This window comes from Myotis lucifugus, unplaced genomic scaffold (genome assembly GCF_000147115.1).
Source record: "Myotis lucifugus unplaced genomic scaffold, Myoluc2.0 scaffold_37, whole genome shotgun sequence".
In the NCBI taxonomy this organism is placed as follows: domain Eukaryota; kingdom Metazoa; phylum Chordata; class Mammalia; order Chiroptera; family Vespertilionidae; genus Myotis; species Myotis lucifugus.
The window spans coordinates 4,143,176-4,158,300 of record NW_005871085.1 but is presented as its reverse complement, the minus strand read 5'-3'; the positions used below and the strand labels follow the sequence as shown (position 1 = coordinate 4,158,300).

Genomic DNA, 15,125 nt, shown 5'->3' with positions numbered 1-15,125 from the left:
AACACTGGACATTGCTTGCTTAAGGCGAAGATAAACTTTTTTTTTTATCTTCACCCTAGTATATCTTTTCCATTGATTTTCTTAAAGAGAGAGTGGTGGGAAGGGAGGAGGAGGGACAGAGAGAGCAAGAAACATCCATGTGAGAAGATTGCCTCCTGCAAGCACCCCGGTTGGGGGCTGAGGATCAAGCCTGCAAAGGAAGTACATGCCCTTGACCAGGAATGAAACCTGGGACCCTTCAGTCCTCTGGCCAATGCTCTAACCACTGAGAGAAACTGGCCAGGGCAAAGATAAACAATTTAACTAAAAGTTATATACCAGAGATGTGATTACCAACTGTGACCATCCCAGTTAGGAATTTATGATAATATCACCCTGTGAGGTTACTTTTCATAGAACACCCTCCTTTTTTATCCACACTAGCATAAATCCAGACACATAGACAATACCTAGTTATTGAAAGAATGACTGAATTTCCTTTCTTTCCTTCTTTTTTCTACCTTCCTTCCTCCCTCCCTCCCTCCCTCTCTCCATTCCACTCTCCCTCTTCTTTCCTTCCTTCCTTCCTTCCTTCCTTCCTTCCTTCCTTCCTTCCTTCCTTCCTTCCTTCCTTCCTTTCTTTTCCTCACCCAAAGGTATTTTTCCATTGATTTTTAGAGAGAGTGTAAGAGAGGGAAAGACAGAGAGAGACATCATATCGATGTGAGAGAAACACATCGATTGGTTGCCTCCTGCATGAGCCCTGACCAGGGCCTGGGCTGGAGAGAAGCCTACAACCAAGGTACATGCCCTTGACTGGAATCGAATCTGAGACCCTTTGGTCAGCAGGCTGATGCTCTATCCACTGAGCCAAACAAGCTAGGATTGAATTTTCTTGTTAGCATGAAAGATCTTCATGCTATCAGATTTTACTTCTAGAAAAGTACATGATATTGATCTTTTATCGATCTTCCATTTTCATTTCTGGGGATGGTGGGGGTGAAATCTTGAATCATGACTGTCAAAGCTTTGACATTAGCAAAGGGGGTGGGAGAGGCATGAAGGCCTTGTGATGCATGTGGGGGAGGAAGGAAATTCCAGGCAGTTCCCAGGAGCCATCTGCTTTGCCAATGTAGATGCTCTCCCCAGGTGGCCACCATGGTTCCCGGAATTGAATCTTAATGAATGGATGATAAATAGATACACAGACACACCCCTAAAGCTCTACAGGAGCTGGCACTCTTCACTAGCAGAATTCTCTTACTTCTCATGGGGCTCCCAGCCAGGATGTTTTCTCTGTATATCTCTTTTCAAACCAATTATGGCTTAAAACCTGATTGGTGGAGTTAGACAAACCTAAATTTCAGTGCCCACTCAGCTACTTAACAGCTGTGACTTCAAACAAGTATCTTAACCTCTTTAATCAGCACCTTATGATTGGTATATGAACCACTGCAGTGGTATTTTTACAGTGGGAGAGAGAGACTGGGCTCAACTCCAAAGGCAGCATGGACAAGTAGGAATTTACAGCCAAGGAGCAGGGTGGATATCAGTCCATGGAAAATTACTAAGAAGAAACCTCAGGAGTATGGGGGTTCCTGTCTAAACCAACCTGACAGGATTCTTTGCTGAAGACATGTCTGGGTGATTAGACATCATGGGGGATGATGGAGGAAGTCACTGGTCAGACATTGAGGGTGATCAGATATTGCGGGTGGGGGATTCCAGTAAAACTGACTTAGCAGAGTTTTTGCTGAAACTGGATTTTTATAAGGAAGTGCACAATGGGCATAGGAGAAGTTTCAAGACCCTGAATAAATTTTAATCAAGCAAAGAATCTTTGTCAGTACCAATAGGCAACATCTCTGTCAATAACTTTGGGGAACAAGCACTTGCAATTTAACTACTAACTTTTAAAAAAGAACTTTATTGAAGTACAATTGATATATAAAGAACATATTTAATGTGTACAATCTGATGAGTTTTGGCAAATGCAAAAGCTGTGATCTGTAATGACAATCAAGGTAACATGGCCAATACTCACCAGAGTTTCGTCCTGTCCCCCCTTTTTTTGTTTAGTGTGTGTGTGTGTGTGTGTGCATGTGTGTGTGTGTTTATGTGTGTGTATTTTTGGGGTAAAAACACTTAACATGAGCCCTACCCTTTTAACAAATTTTGAGGTGCATGATTCTACATTGTTAACTATAGGCACCATTTTGTACATTAGAGCTCTAGAATTTATTTATTTAGCATAACTTAAACACATTGAATAAACTCCTTATTTCTCCAACCTCTTTCCAAGTAACCCCTGGCAACCACTATGCATTCTCTGCTTCTGTCAGTTAAACTATTTTAGACCCCTCCTGTAAGAGGAGTCATGAAGTATTTGTACTCGCATGACTAACTTCATTCACTTCGTATAATGTCCTCCAGATTCATCCGTGTTATTGCAAAAGGCAGCATTTCCATAAAGGTTGTGGAGAAATTTAAATCTTTGTACGCTATTGGCAGGAATGTCAAATGTTGCAGCAACTATGAAAAACAATATGGATATCCCACAAAACATTAAAAATAGAACAATCTACGATTCACCAATAGGATTTCTGGGTCTATATCTAAAAGAATTGAAGTCGGGACCTTAAAGAGATGTCTGCAGTCCTGTGTTCATTGCAGCATTATTCACAATAACCAAGTATGTAAAAACCCAAATATTCATCAACAGAAAAATGAATAAAGACAGTGTGATATGTACATACAATGGAATATTAGTAACTCTTTAATTGTATTATGTGGGTGGAACTTTGTGTAATCATCTTTTTGTATTGCCATATTTTTCTATTACCAGGAATTGTGCATCTTTATCCATTGCCCTAGAGTATCTAGTTTCTTAAGAAAATATTTCATTTTTATGCACATAGAGGCTTGGCTGAACAGTTGTTACCTATATCCCTACTCAAAAGATAATGAAACAGACTCAAATATTTTATGTTTTATTCCTGATCACATGGTGGGATTCCAAAGCAGATCCCCAGTCTCTAAAAGCTGTACTCTTTCTCTTGTTCTATAAATACCTTAGATTTACCCTTACTCCTGTTTGTTATGCCGTTCATTGTGAATGATACTGTGTATATTTCTGTGCCAATAGATTTTTTAATTTAAATTCTTTATTGTTTATAGTATTACATAAGTCTCCTTTTCCCCCCATTGACCTCTCCCCAGGCGCCTCCACCCCCAGTATTTGCCCCCTCTCTCTCCCAGCCCCCTGCTTTTGTCCATTGGTTATGCTCACATGCATGCATACAAGTCCTTTGATTGATCTCTTACCCCCTCATCCTCCACCTTCCCTCATAGGTTGGACAGTCTGTTTGATGCTTCTATGACTTTTTGTTCATCAGTTTATGTTGTTCATTATATTCCACAAATGAGTAAGATCATGTGGTATTTATCTTTTTCTGACTGGCTTATTTCGCTTAGCATAATGCTCTCCAGTTCCATCCATGCTGTTGCAAATGGTAAGAATTCCTTCTTTTTTATAGCACCATAGTATTCCATTGCGTATATGTACCACAGTTTTCAAATCCACTCATCTGCTGATGGGCACTTAGGCGGTTTCCAAATCTTAGCTATGGTGAATTGTGCTGCTATGAACATAGAGGTGCATATATCCTTTCTGGTTAGTGTTTCTGTTTTCTTGGGATATATTCCTAGAAGTGGGATTACTGCATCAAATGGGAGTTCCATTTTTAATTTTTTGAGGAAACCCATACTGTATTCCACAGTGGCTTCACCAGTCTGCATTCCCTCCAGCAGTGCATGAGTGTTCCTTTTTCTCCACATCCTCTCCAGCACTTGTCGTTTGTTGATTTGTTGATGATGGCCATTCTGACAGGTGTGAGATGGTACCTCATTGTTGTTTTGATTTGCATCTCTTGGATGATTAGTGACTTTGAGCATGTTTTCATATGTCTCTTGGCTTTCTGAATGTCCTCTTTTGAAAAGTATTTATTTAGGTCCTTTGCCCATTTTTTTATTGGATTGTTTATCTTCCTTTTGTTAAGTTGTATGAGTTCCCTACAAATTTTGGAGATTAAACCCTTATCGGAGATAACATTGACAAATATGTTCTCCCATGCAGTGGGCTTTCTTGGTTTTTGTTGATGGTTTCTTTTGCTGCGCAGAAGCTTTTTATTTTGTTGTAGTCCCACTTGTTTATTTTCTCCTTAGTTTCCTTTGCCCTAGGAGCCGTATGGGTAAAGATTTTGCTATGACAAATATCTGCTATTTTGCTGCCTATGGCTTCTTCTAGGATTTTATGGTTTCCCATCTAAGTTTAAGTCCTTTATCCAGTTTGAGTTTATTTTTGTGAATGGTGTAAGTTGGTGGTTTAGTTTCATTTTCTGCATGTATCTGTCCAATTTTCCCAAAACCGTTTACTAAAGAGACTGTCTTAACTCCATTGTATGATCTTGCCTCCTTTGTCAAATATTAATTGAGCATAATGGCTTGGGTCGCTCTCTGGGTCCTCTATTCTGTTCTATTGGTCTATATTTCTGTGCTTGTGCCAGTACCAGGCAGTTTTGAGGACACTGGCTTTGTAATATAGCTTGATATCTGGTATTGTGATCCCTCCAACTTTGTTCTTCTTCCTCAAGATTGTTGAAGCTATTCAAGGTCTTTTTTATTCCAGATGAATTTTTGGAGAGTTTGTTCTAGGCCTTTGAAGTATGCCGTTGGTATTTTAATGGGGATTGCATTGAATCTATAGATTGCTTTGGGTAGTATGGACATTTTGATGATGTTGATTCTACTAATCCATGAACACGGTATATTCTTCCATTTGTTTAGTCTTCCTCTATCTCTTTTTTCAGCATCCTGTCATTTTCTGAGTACAGGTCCTTTAACTCCTTGGTTAAATTTATTCCTAGGTATCTTAATTTTTTTGTTGCAATGGTAAATGGGTTTTTTTTGTTTGTTTGTTTTTAGTTTCTCTTTCTGTGAGTTCATTATTGGTATATAAAAAAGCCATAGATTTCTGGGTGATAATTTTGTATCCTGCTACATTGCCAAATTCATCTATTAATTATAGTAGTTTTTTGATGGAGTCTTTAGGGTTTTTGTGTACAACATCATGTCTTCTGTGAATAATTATAATTTTACTTCTTCTTTCCCAATTTGGATGCCTTTTATTTCTTCTTCTTGTCTGATCACTATGTCCTCAAGATTCCTCCATGTCATAACATATTTCAGAATTAAGCTGAAAAATATTGCATTGAATGCAGATACCACATTTTGCTTTCCTTGTTTCACCAGTGAGCATTTGGGTTACTTTTACAGATGGTTGCCAACTTAGATGATTTGAGTTATGATTTTTTGGATGGTGCAAAAGTAAAATGCATTCAGTAGAAACCATACTTCAAATTTTGAATTTTTATCCTTTTTCGGTCTGGTAATATGCAGTATGATACTTTCTCTTGAAACTGGGCATTATCAATAGGATTTGTGTTAGATGATTTTGCCCAACTGTAGGCTAATACAAGTGTTCTGTACACATTTAAGGTAGGCTAAGCTAAATTATGATGTTTGGGTTTAGTTTTTAAAAGATTTTTAATTGATTTTTAGAGAGAAAAACATCGATGTGAGATTGAAACACCGATCAGCTGCCTCCTGCATGTCCCTAACCACGGATTGACCCCGAAACCTAGGCATGTGCCCAGACCAGGAATTGAACCGGGAACCTTTCGGTGCATGGGATGATGCCCAACCTACTGAGCTACACCAGCCAGGGCAGTTATGATGTTTGGTAAGTTAGGTGCATTAAATGAATCTTCAACTTAATGATATTTTCAACTTAAGATGAATTTATTGGGACATGATCCCATCCTAAGGGGAAGAATATCTATATATTAGCTACTATGAATAATGCAGTTATCAACAAACATAGGTGTATGACATTTCTTCGAGATCATGCTTTAATTCTTTTCTTTTCTTTTTCTTTTTATTTTTTGCAAACATTCCCAGAAATGAAAATTTTGGATCCTATGGTAATTCTATTTTTAAGTTTCTCAGGAACTTCCATACTGTTGTCTATAGAGGCTGTGCCATTTATGTTCCCACCACAATGCACAAGAGTTTCTATTTCTCCACATCATTGCCACACTTATTTTCTGTTTTGTTTTTTTGATAGTAGCTATCCTGATGGGTAAGAAGTGGTGGAGTTTTTTTGTATTTCTCTACTGATTAATGATGTTAAACATCCTTGGATGTACTTACTGGCTGTTGGTATATCTTCCTTGAAGAAATGTCTATTCAATTTTTTGCCTATTTTTGAATAATTTGCTGCTATTTTGGGAATCTTTTATATACTCTGGATATTAATCTTTATTAGTATGTGATTTACAAATACTTTTATCCATTCCATGGGTTGCTTTTCACTCTGTTAATTTTGTCCTTCGATGCACAGTTTAATTTTGATGTGGCCAAACATATCATTTTTTTCTTTTTTTGCCTGTATTTTTGGCATCATAACCAAAAAATCATTATCAAGTTTAATATCATGAAATTTCCCCTAGGTTTTCATGTGAGAGTCATATAATTTTAGCTTACATAGGTCTGTAATCCATTTTATTGATTTTTGTATGTGCAAAGCTAAAGTCCAATGTCATTCTTTTGCATGTGGATATCTAGTTTTCCCAGCATTAACAGTTCAAAAGACTCTCCTTTCATCATTGAATGATCTTAGCACTCTTTTCTGTCATCATTTGATCATATATATGAGGGTCTGTTTCTAGGCTCTCTATTCTCTTCCATTGGTCTTTATGCCAGTTTCACATTGTTTGGATTACTATAGATTTGAAATCATGAAGTGTGATTCTTCCAATTTTGTTCTTCTTTTTGCATAGTGTTTTGGCTATTTGAGGTACCTTGAGATTCCATATAATTTTAGAATAGGTTTTCCTATTCCTACAAAAAAAACCATTGATATTTTTATGGGAATTGCATTGAATCTATAGATCGCCTTGGGTAGGATTAATATCTTAACAATATTAACTCTTCCAATCCATGATCTCAGAGAATGCATTACCATGTAGTTATGTCTTTAATTTCTTTCAGAAATGTTTTTTAGTTTTTATTGTACAAGTTTTTCACTTCCTTGATTAATTCCTGAGTATTTTATTCTTTTCGATGCTGTTGTAAATGGAATGTGTGTTTTTTTTTTCAAATTTTCTTTTCATATTGTTCAGAGCTAGCATGTAGAAATGTAACTGATTTTTGTGTGCTGATTTTGCATACACTTCTTTGCTAAATTCATATATTATTTCAAACAGTTTTTTGGTGGATCTTTAGGGTTTTCTACATTTATAATCATATAATGTATGACCAGAGATAATTTTACTTCTTTACAATATGAATACCTTTTATTTATTTTTATAGCCTAATTCCTCTGGTTAGGACTTCCAGTGCTATGTTTAATAGAAATGGCAAAAGTGGTCATCCATACCTTGTTCCTGATTTTGAAGGAAAGACTTTTCATCTTTCACTACTGAATACAATGTTTACTGTGGTTTTTTCAGATATGGCTTTTATTATCTCGAGGTAGTTCCCTTTTATTCCTAGTTATTGAGTACTTTTATTATGCAAGAAGATTGAATTTTGTCAAATGATTTTTCTCCATCAATTGAGATGATCATATGTTTTTTTCCTTTCATTTTGTTAATGTGTTGTATTGCTTTGATCAATCATATTTTTATGTTGAACCATTCTTGTAATCCAGGAACAACGTCCACTTGACCATGATGTATAATCCTTTTACTATCCTACTAAATTCTCTTTGCTAGTATTTTTTGAAGAATTTTTGTATGAATGTTCATAGGGGATATTAGTCTGTAGTTTTCTTGTTTTGTCTTTGTCTGGTGCTCGCATTAAGGCAATGTTGATCATTCTTTGCCTAGTTTTCATATGTGCTATTGAATAGTCAGACACTTTTCAAAGGGCTTTATTTGAAGAGGTCTGGAACTATTTTTATACATAGCTGTCTTCTTTCTGAAAGTCAGCCTTACATTTTCCTGCACCTTGGCCTCCCTGAGACATAGCATGTATTCTCAATTCAGTCAGGCCTATTGGGGTTTTGTTTGTGTTCCCTGTTCCTTTGCCCACAATAAAAAATTACCTCCAGAAAGCTGAGGCAATTTTAGGACTTGACTCACTGATTTTCTTGTATTTGTTTTCTAAAATTTAAAACAGATTATTTTGCAAATTTTTCTTGCTTTATTATTGTTTAATGACATTATCTCCCACCTTTGTTACTTCATCATAGCTGGAATCAAAAGTTCTATACAGTGTTTGGGTTTCTGATGTTAAGAAAAAAGCAATTAAGGAAAGTTGGTAGTTACCCCAGTATATTGGTAGGGGTAATTTATGCTCATCATCAGAAAGAGGTAGATCTAATGTTACAGATGGAAGGTAGGAAAGAATATGTTTATTTATAGCATTTGGTTAATTTCAGTTGGTCTGGATCGACTGGATGCTTATCTTCAGACTTATTACCCTTGATAAATGGTGTAGAATCTATTAACTAAAGATATCTGATGTTAAAAAACCATGGCTCTGTGAGTTGTCACAGACAAGAAGTATCTGCCTATCTTCATTGCTTATTAATGATGATTTTATCTAAGAGTAGCATCAGATTTTGGTGGAAACTGGGAGTAGGAAATTTTAGGTTAAAAGGTTAAGTCTAGTTATATAGCTAGAATAGATTTATATGAACAATTCTACATGAGACCCCTACCATAGAAAGATTTGGGGCTTCCTGGTACTGAGTTGCTTCACAAAACCCTGGTTGTGGTTTGAAATCTGGAGACAATGCATATCAGCTTATAAGTTATGGCCTCCATAGCCTCATTTTACACCTGTGCTTTGTGGTACTAGTGGCCTATGTGCAGGCCCCCTTTAAAATATTTATTTATTTACTTATTTGTTTACTTATTTGTTTATTTATTTGGTTAATCCTCACTTGAGGATATCCCCCCCCCCATTGATTTTTAGAGAGAGTGCAAGGGAGAGGGAGAGATACAAAGAGAGAAACATCAACATGAGAGAGACACATTGATTGGTTGTTTCCCTCATGCACCCTGATCTGGCCTGGAGATTGAACCTGCAACCCAGGTACTTACCCTCGACTAGATTCAAACCTATGACCTTTCAGTTCCTAGGATGATGCTCTAACCCAGTGGTTCTCAACCTTCCTAATGCTGCGACCCTTTAATACAGTTCCTCATGTTGTGGTGACCCCCAACCACAAAATTATTTTCGTTACCACTTCGTAACTGTAATTTTTCTACTTTTATGAATCGTAATGTAAATATCTGATATGCAGGATATATTTTCATTGTTACAAATTGAACATAATTAAAGCATAGTGATTAATCACAAAAACAATATATAATTATATATGTGTTTTCCGATGGTCTTAGGCGACCCCTGTGAAAGGGTCGTCCGATCCCCAAAGGGGTTGCGACCCACAGTTTGAGAACTGCTGCTCTAACCACTGAGCGAAACCAGCCAGGGCTCAGGCCCCTTTTTAGAACACAATCCTTAAAAGTCCCCTATGGACCAAATAATTTCCACCAGAAGGCTACCTAAGCCTCATCCAGGAGGCTTAATTTAAAAAATCCATTGTTTGGTTAATTTAAAAAGTTTGTAATATTATTTTCCAGGTGCTTGTCTCTGCTCTTCTCAAAATTACATGTAATATGGTTTTAAGGAAGAAAACAGCACTGGTATCGGGAAGTAGAAAAGAGTTCAGTAGGGTTGGATGAGTAGGGGGAAACTCTAAATTGTGTTTACAGAGATAACATAAAGGGCATATAACTTAATAAGAACAAAATTCCCCTTGGGTTCGTCCCAGCATTCTCATGATGGCAAGGAAAGAACCAAGTGAAAACACATATAGAAAGTCTCCTGAGCTCAGATATCATCTCAGCCTAAGGCATGTCATGTTGGGACCTGTCTCTTGCAAATATAACATGGAGTTCTCTTGGGTGAGGCAATGTTCAGCTGCAAATAGATGTGAGATTTCATAATATGTGAAACAGACACATTGCATGTTTTCCTATGAAAGGTCTTTGATTTCAGACTGTGAAAAAAAAAAAGTTCCTCCAGCAGGCAATAGGTGGAAGCTCTGGCAAACAGAGTACCCGCTTGACTGAAGTGTAGCTGTTACCGACAGTTGGTGGAGGAGCACGGCCGAATCACCTTGAGACATTGAGGTGACTTTCTGAAGGACCGGGAAAGAAATTTCTTCTGGATCCTGGGGCTCAGGTACGTGATCAGATTGTGAACGACATTAAGGACAAGGCATGGGGTTAGAGGTCTCACTGCCAATCTTTTCATCACAGAACAGTGGTATCAGGGATTTAGAAAGTTAACAGGCAGTGAGGTGTTTCAAAAGAGAAGATCTGCTTTCTTTTTTAAAAATTTCTTTATTGATTAAGTTATTACATATGTGTCCTTATCCCCACATTACCCCGCCATCACCTCCCACTCATGCCCCCTCCCCCCCTCGCTGTTGTCTGTGTCCATTGGTTAAGCCTATATGCATTCATGTAAGTCCTTTGGTTGATCTCTCCCCCTTATCCCCACCCTACCTTACCTTCCCTCTGAGGTTTGATGGTCTGATCAATGTTTCTGTCTCTGGATATGTTTTTGTTCATCAGTTTATGTTGTTCATTATATTGCATAAATGAGTGAGATCATGTGATATTTATCTTTTTCTGACTGGCTTATTTCACTTAGCATAGTGCTCTCCAGTTCCATCCATGCTGTTGCAAATGGTAAGAACTCCTTTTTTACCACAGCATAGTATTCCATCGAGTAGATTACCACAGTTTTATAATCCACTCATCTACTGACGGGCCTCTTAGGCTCTTTCCAAATCTTAGCTATGGTGAATTGTGCTTCTATGAAATAGGGGTGCATATATCTTTTCTAATTGTTGTTTCTGGTTTCTTGAAAGTTTCTATATTCTTAGAAGTGGGATTACTGGGTCAAATGGGAATTCCATTTTTAATTTTTTGAGGAAACTCCATAATGTTCTCCACAGTAGCTGCACCGGTCTGCATTCCCACCTGCAGTGCATGAGGGTTCCTTTTTCTCCACATCCTCCCCAGCACTTGTCATTTGTTGATTTGTTGATGATAGCCATTCTGACAGGTGTGAGATGGTACCACATTGTCATTTTGATTTGCATCTCTCAGATGATTAGTGACTTTGAGCATGTTTTCATATGTCTCTTGGCCTTTCTTCTGTTTTATTTCAAAAAGTGTCTATTTAGGTCCTTTGCAAATTTTTTGATTGGGTTGTTTATCTTCCTTTTGTTAAGTTGCATGAGTTCCCTGTAAATGTGGGAGATTATACCCTTAATGGTGATAACATTGGCAAATATGTTCTCCCATACAGGGGGTTTTCTTGTTGTTTTGTTGATGGTTTCTTTGGCTGTGAAAAAGATTTGTATTTTGATGTAGTCCCATTTGTTTATTTTCTCTTTAGTTTTCAATGCCCTAGGAGCAGTATCAGTGAACAAATTGCTTTGGCATATGTCGAGATTTTGCTGCCTATGGATTCCTCTAGTATTTTTGTAGTTTCCCGTCTTATGTTTAAGTTCTTTATCTATTTTGAGTTTATTTTTGTGCATGGTGTAAGTTGTTGTTCTAGTTTCATTTTTTTTGCATGTATCTGTCCAATTTTCCCAATACCATTTTTAAAATTTACTTTTTTTATTGCTTAAAGTATTATAAAGAGTATTACATATGTCTCCTTTTTTTCCCCCTTGACATTCCCCCAGCCTCCCTTACCGCCCAGTGTCTTGTGTCCATTGGTTATGCTTATATGCATGCATACAATTCCTTTGGTTGATCTCTTACCCCCGCCCTCCTGCCCTCGTCCCCTCCCCGGCCTTCCCGCTGTAGTTTGACAGTCTGTTCGATACTGCTCTGCCTCTGTATCTATTTTTGTTCATCAGTTTATAATGGTCTTTATTATCCATAAATGAGTGAGATCATGTGGTATTTTTCTTTCATTGACTGGCTTATTTCACTTAGCATAATGCTCTCCAGTTCCATCCATGCTGTTGCAAATGGTAAGAATTCCTTCTATTTTACAGGAGTATAGTATTCCATTGTGTAGATGTACCTCAGTTTTCTAATCCATTCATCTGCTGATGGGCCAACACCATTTTTTGAAGAGCCTGTCTTGACTTCATTGTATGTTCATGCCTACTTTGTCAAATATTAATTGAGCATAGTGGTTTGGATTGATTTCTGGGTTCTCTATTCTATTATTGATCTATATTTCTGTTCTTTTTTATCTTTATTGTTCAGATTATTACAGTTGTTCCTCTTTTTTTCCCCCCATAGCTCCCCTCCACCCGGTTCCCACCCAACCCTCTGCCCTTACCCCTCCCCCACTGTCTTCATCCATAGGTGTATGATTTTTGTCCAGTCTCTTCCTGCACCCCACACCCCTTTCCCCCTCACAATTGTCAGTCCACTCTCTTTCTATGCCCCTGATTCTATTATATTCACCAGTTTATTCTGTTCATCAGATTTTTTATTCACTTAATTTTTAGATTCACTTGTTGGTAGATATGTATTTGTTGTTCATAATTTTTATCTTTACCTTTTTCTTCTTCTTCCTCTTCTTAAAGAACACAATTCAGCATTTCATATAATACTGGTTTGGTGGTGATGAACTCCTTTGGCTTTTTCTTATCTGTGAAGCTCTTTATCTGACCTTCAATTCTGAATGATAGCTTTGCTGGGTAAAGTAATCATGGTTGTAGGTTCTTGGTATTCATCACTTTGAATATTTCTTGCCACTCCCTTCTGGCCTGCATAGTTTCTGTTGAGAAATCAGCTGACAATCGTATGGGTACTCCCTTGTAGGTAACTAACTGTTTTTCTTTTGCTGCTTTTAAGATTCTCTCTTTGTCTTTTGCCATTGGCATTTTAATTATTATGTGTCTTGGTGTGGCCCTCTTTGGATTCCTTTTGTTTGGGATTCTCTGTGCTTCCTGGACTTGTAAGTCTATTTTTTTCACCAGGTAGGGGAAGTTTTCTGTCATTATTTCTTCAAATAGGTTTTCAATATCTTGCTCTCTTCTTCTGGCACCCCCATAATTCGAATGTTGGTACATTTGAAGTTGTCCCAGAGGCTCCTTACACTATCTTCATATTTTTGGATTCTTTTTTCTTTTTGCTTTTCTGGTTGGGTGTTTTATACTTATTCGTATTTCAAATCTTTGACTTGATTCTTGCAATCTTCTAGTCTGCTGTTGGATCTCTGTATAATATTCTTTATTTCAGTCAGTGTATGCTTAATTTGTAGTTGGTCCTTTTTCATATCCTGAAGGATCTCACTAGATTTATTGAGGGTCTCACTAAATTTATCGGCGGTTTCTAGAAAATTCTTGAAAAACCTTAGAAGTGTGGTTTTGAACTCTATATCTAGTATTTTTCTTTCCTCCATTTCTGTCATTTGTGACCTGTTTCTTTGTCTCCACATTTTGTCTGCTTCCCTGTGTTGAAGAGTGGCTTTCTCTGCTAGGTGTCCTATAGGGCCCAGTGGCTCAGCCTCCCCAATTACCTGAGGTGGACACTCTTGGTGCACCCCTTTGTGGGCTGTGTGCACAGTCTTGTTGTAGTTAAGCCTTGATTGTAGTTGGTATCACTGGGAGGAATTGACTTCCAGGCCAATTGGCTGTGAGAATCAGCTGTGTTTACAGTGGGAGAACAGTGCTGGAGACACCCTTCTGGGGCAAGATTTGCTTCAGTGGGGCTTTGGTGCTCACTGAGTCTGCCCCCTGAGTGTGTCCCTTATGGATCTGAGGAGTTGTAATCTGGATGGTCCCACTCTGAACACTGGGTACACTGGCTCTTAGATCTCTAAGGAGGTGCTAATTTAGCCTCTGCCTGAGGCTACCCAGCAGGAGCTACGGAGAGATCTGCTGATTCCTCTTCTTTGTTTGGGATTTGGAGGTGCCCAGATGAGGCCCAGGTGTGAAGCAATGCAAGTTTCTGTGGGGCCTTGGGCCTTCTTTTGGAAGTTCTGGATCTCTCTGACCAAGCTGCAGTTTGTTAGGTAATTTTCAGATTGCAAAGGGCCAGGCCTTTCATATGCAAAAGCCTCTGCGCACAGCTTGGGTGGGGCAGGGTCTCAGGGAATCAACAGGGCAGAGCAAACAGCTATGGCTGATCGTCAGTCCTGCCCTAAGAGGCCCTGGGTCTCAGTGTCCCACGGTAATCGCTGCAAGCACCTCTGAGAGAAAGCAGCCCTCGAGTTCTGCCAGCTGCCAGACAGTCCAGTTTCTCCTTGTATGAGTCTGAGTCCCCAGAGACTCACCCAGAACTGGAGTTCAGAGCAGTTGGGAGCTGTGACTCCCTCCCAATTGAAAAAGACAACTGTGTCCTCAGGTGCCAGCCCTTTCCGCGTGTGCCTCTGTACCTCTGCACTTTACTTCCGCACCTCCTCTGAGTCTCAGTGTGCTTTTCTCTTTCCTTCTAGTTGCACTCAGCCAGCCTTCCTGTGGTTTTGGATGATGTACGTTTTGTCTTTCAGTTGTATTTTTGAAGTGGTTGTGCAAGGCAGCAATTTTAGGTGTTTACCTATGCCGCCATCTTGTTTTCTCCTATATGTCTGTTCTTGTGCCAGTACCAGGCTGTTTTTAGAACAGTGTCTTTGTAATACAGCTTGATATCTGGTATTGAGATCCCACCTACTTTGTGTTCTCCTTCCTCAGGATTGCTGCAGCTATTTGGGGTCTTTTTTTTTTATTCCAGATGAATTTTTGGAAAGTTCATTCTAGGTCTCTGAAATATGTCGTTGGTATTTTAATGGGGAGTGCATTGAATCTATAGGTTGCTTTGGCTAGTATGGACATTTTGATGATGTTGATTCTACCAATCCATGAACACGGTATGTTCTTCCATCTGTTTGTCTTCCTCTATCTCTTTTTCCAGTGTCCTGTAGTTTTCTGTGTATAGGTATTTTACCTCCTTAGTTAAGTTTATTCCTAGGTATCTTATTTTTTTTTTTTTTGGTGCAATGGTAAATTGGATTGGTTAAACAATCAATATCTTATTTAATAATCAAGA

At 38.3% G+C, this 15,125-nt stretch overlaps 1 protein-coding gene across 3 annotated transcripts in view; it reads left to right on the top strand.

The window, feature by feature from the left end:
* Nucleotides 1-10,125: 10,125 nt before the first annotated feature.
* The window catches only part of LOC102423757 (selection and upkeep of intraepithelial T-cells protein 8-like), a 36,423-nt gene continuing 31,423 nt past the window's right edge, over nucleotides 10,126-15,125 (top strand). For 2 of the 3 annotated variants that reach the window (XM_014454561.2, XM_014454563.2), the window contains exon 1: nucleotides 10,126-10,296. The gene's annotated coding sequence lies outside the window, so the exon portion shown is untranslated. The remainder of the gene's footprint in view (nucleotides 10,297-15,125) is intronic. The other variant, XM_023752756.1, reaches the window with a different exon arrangement.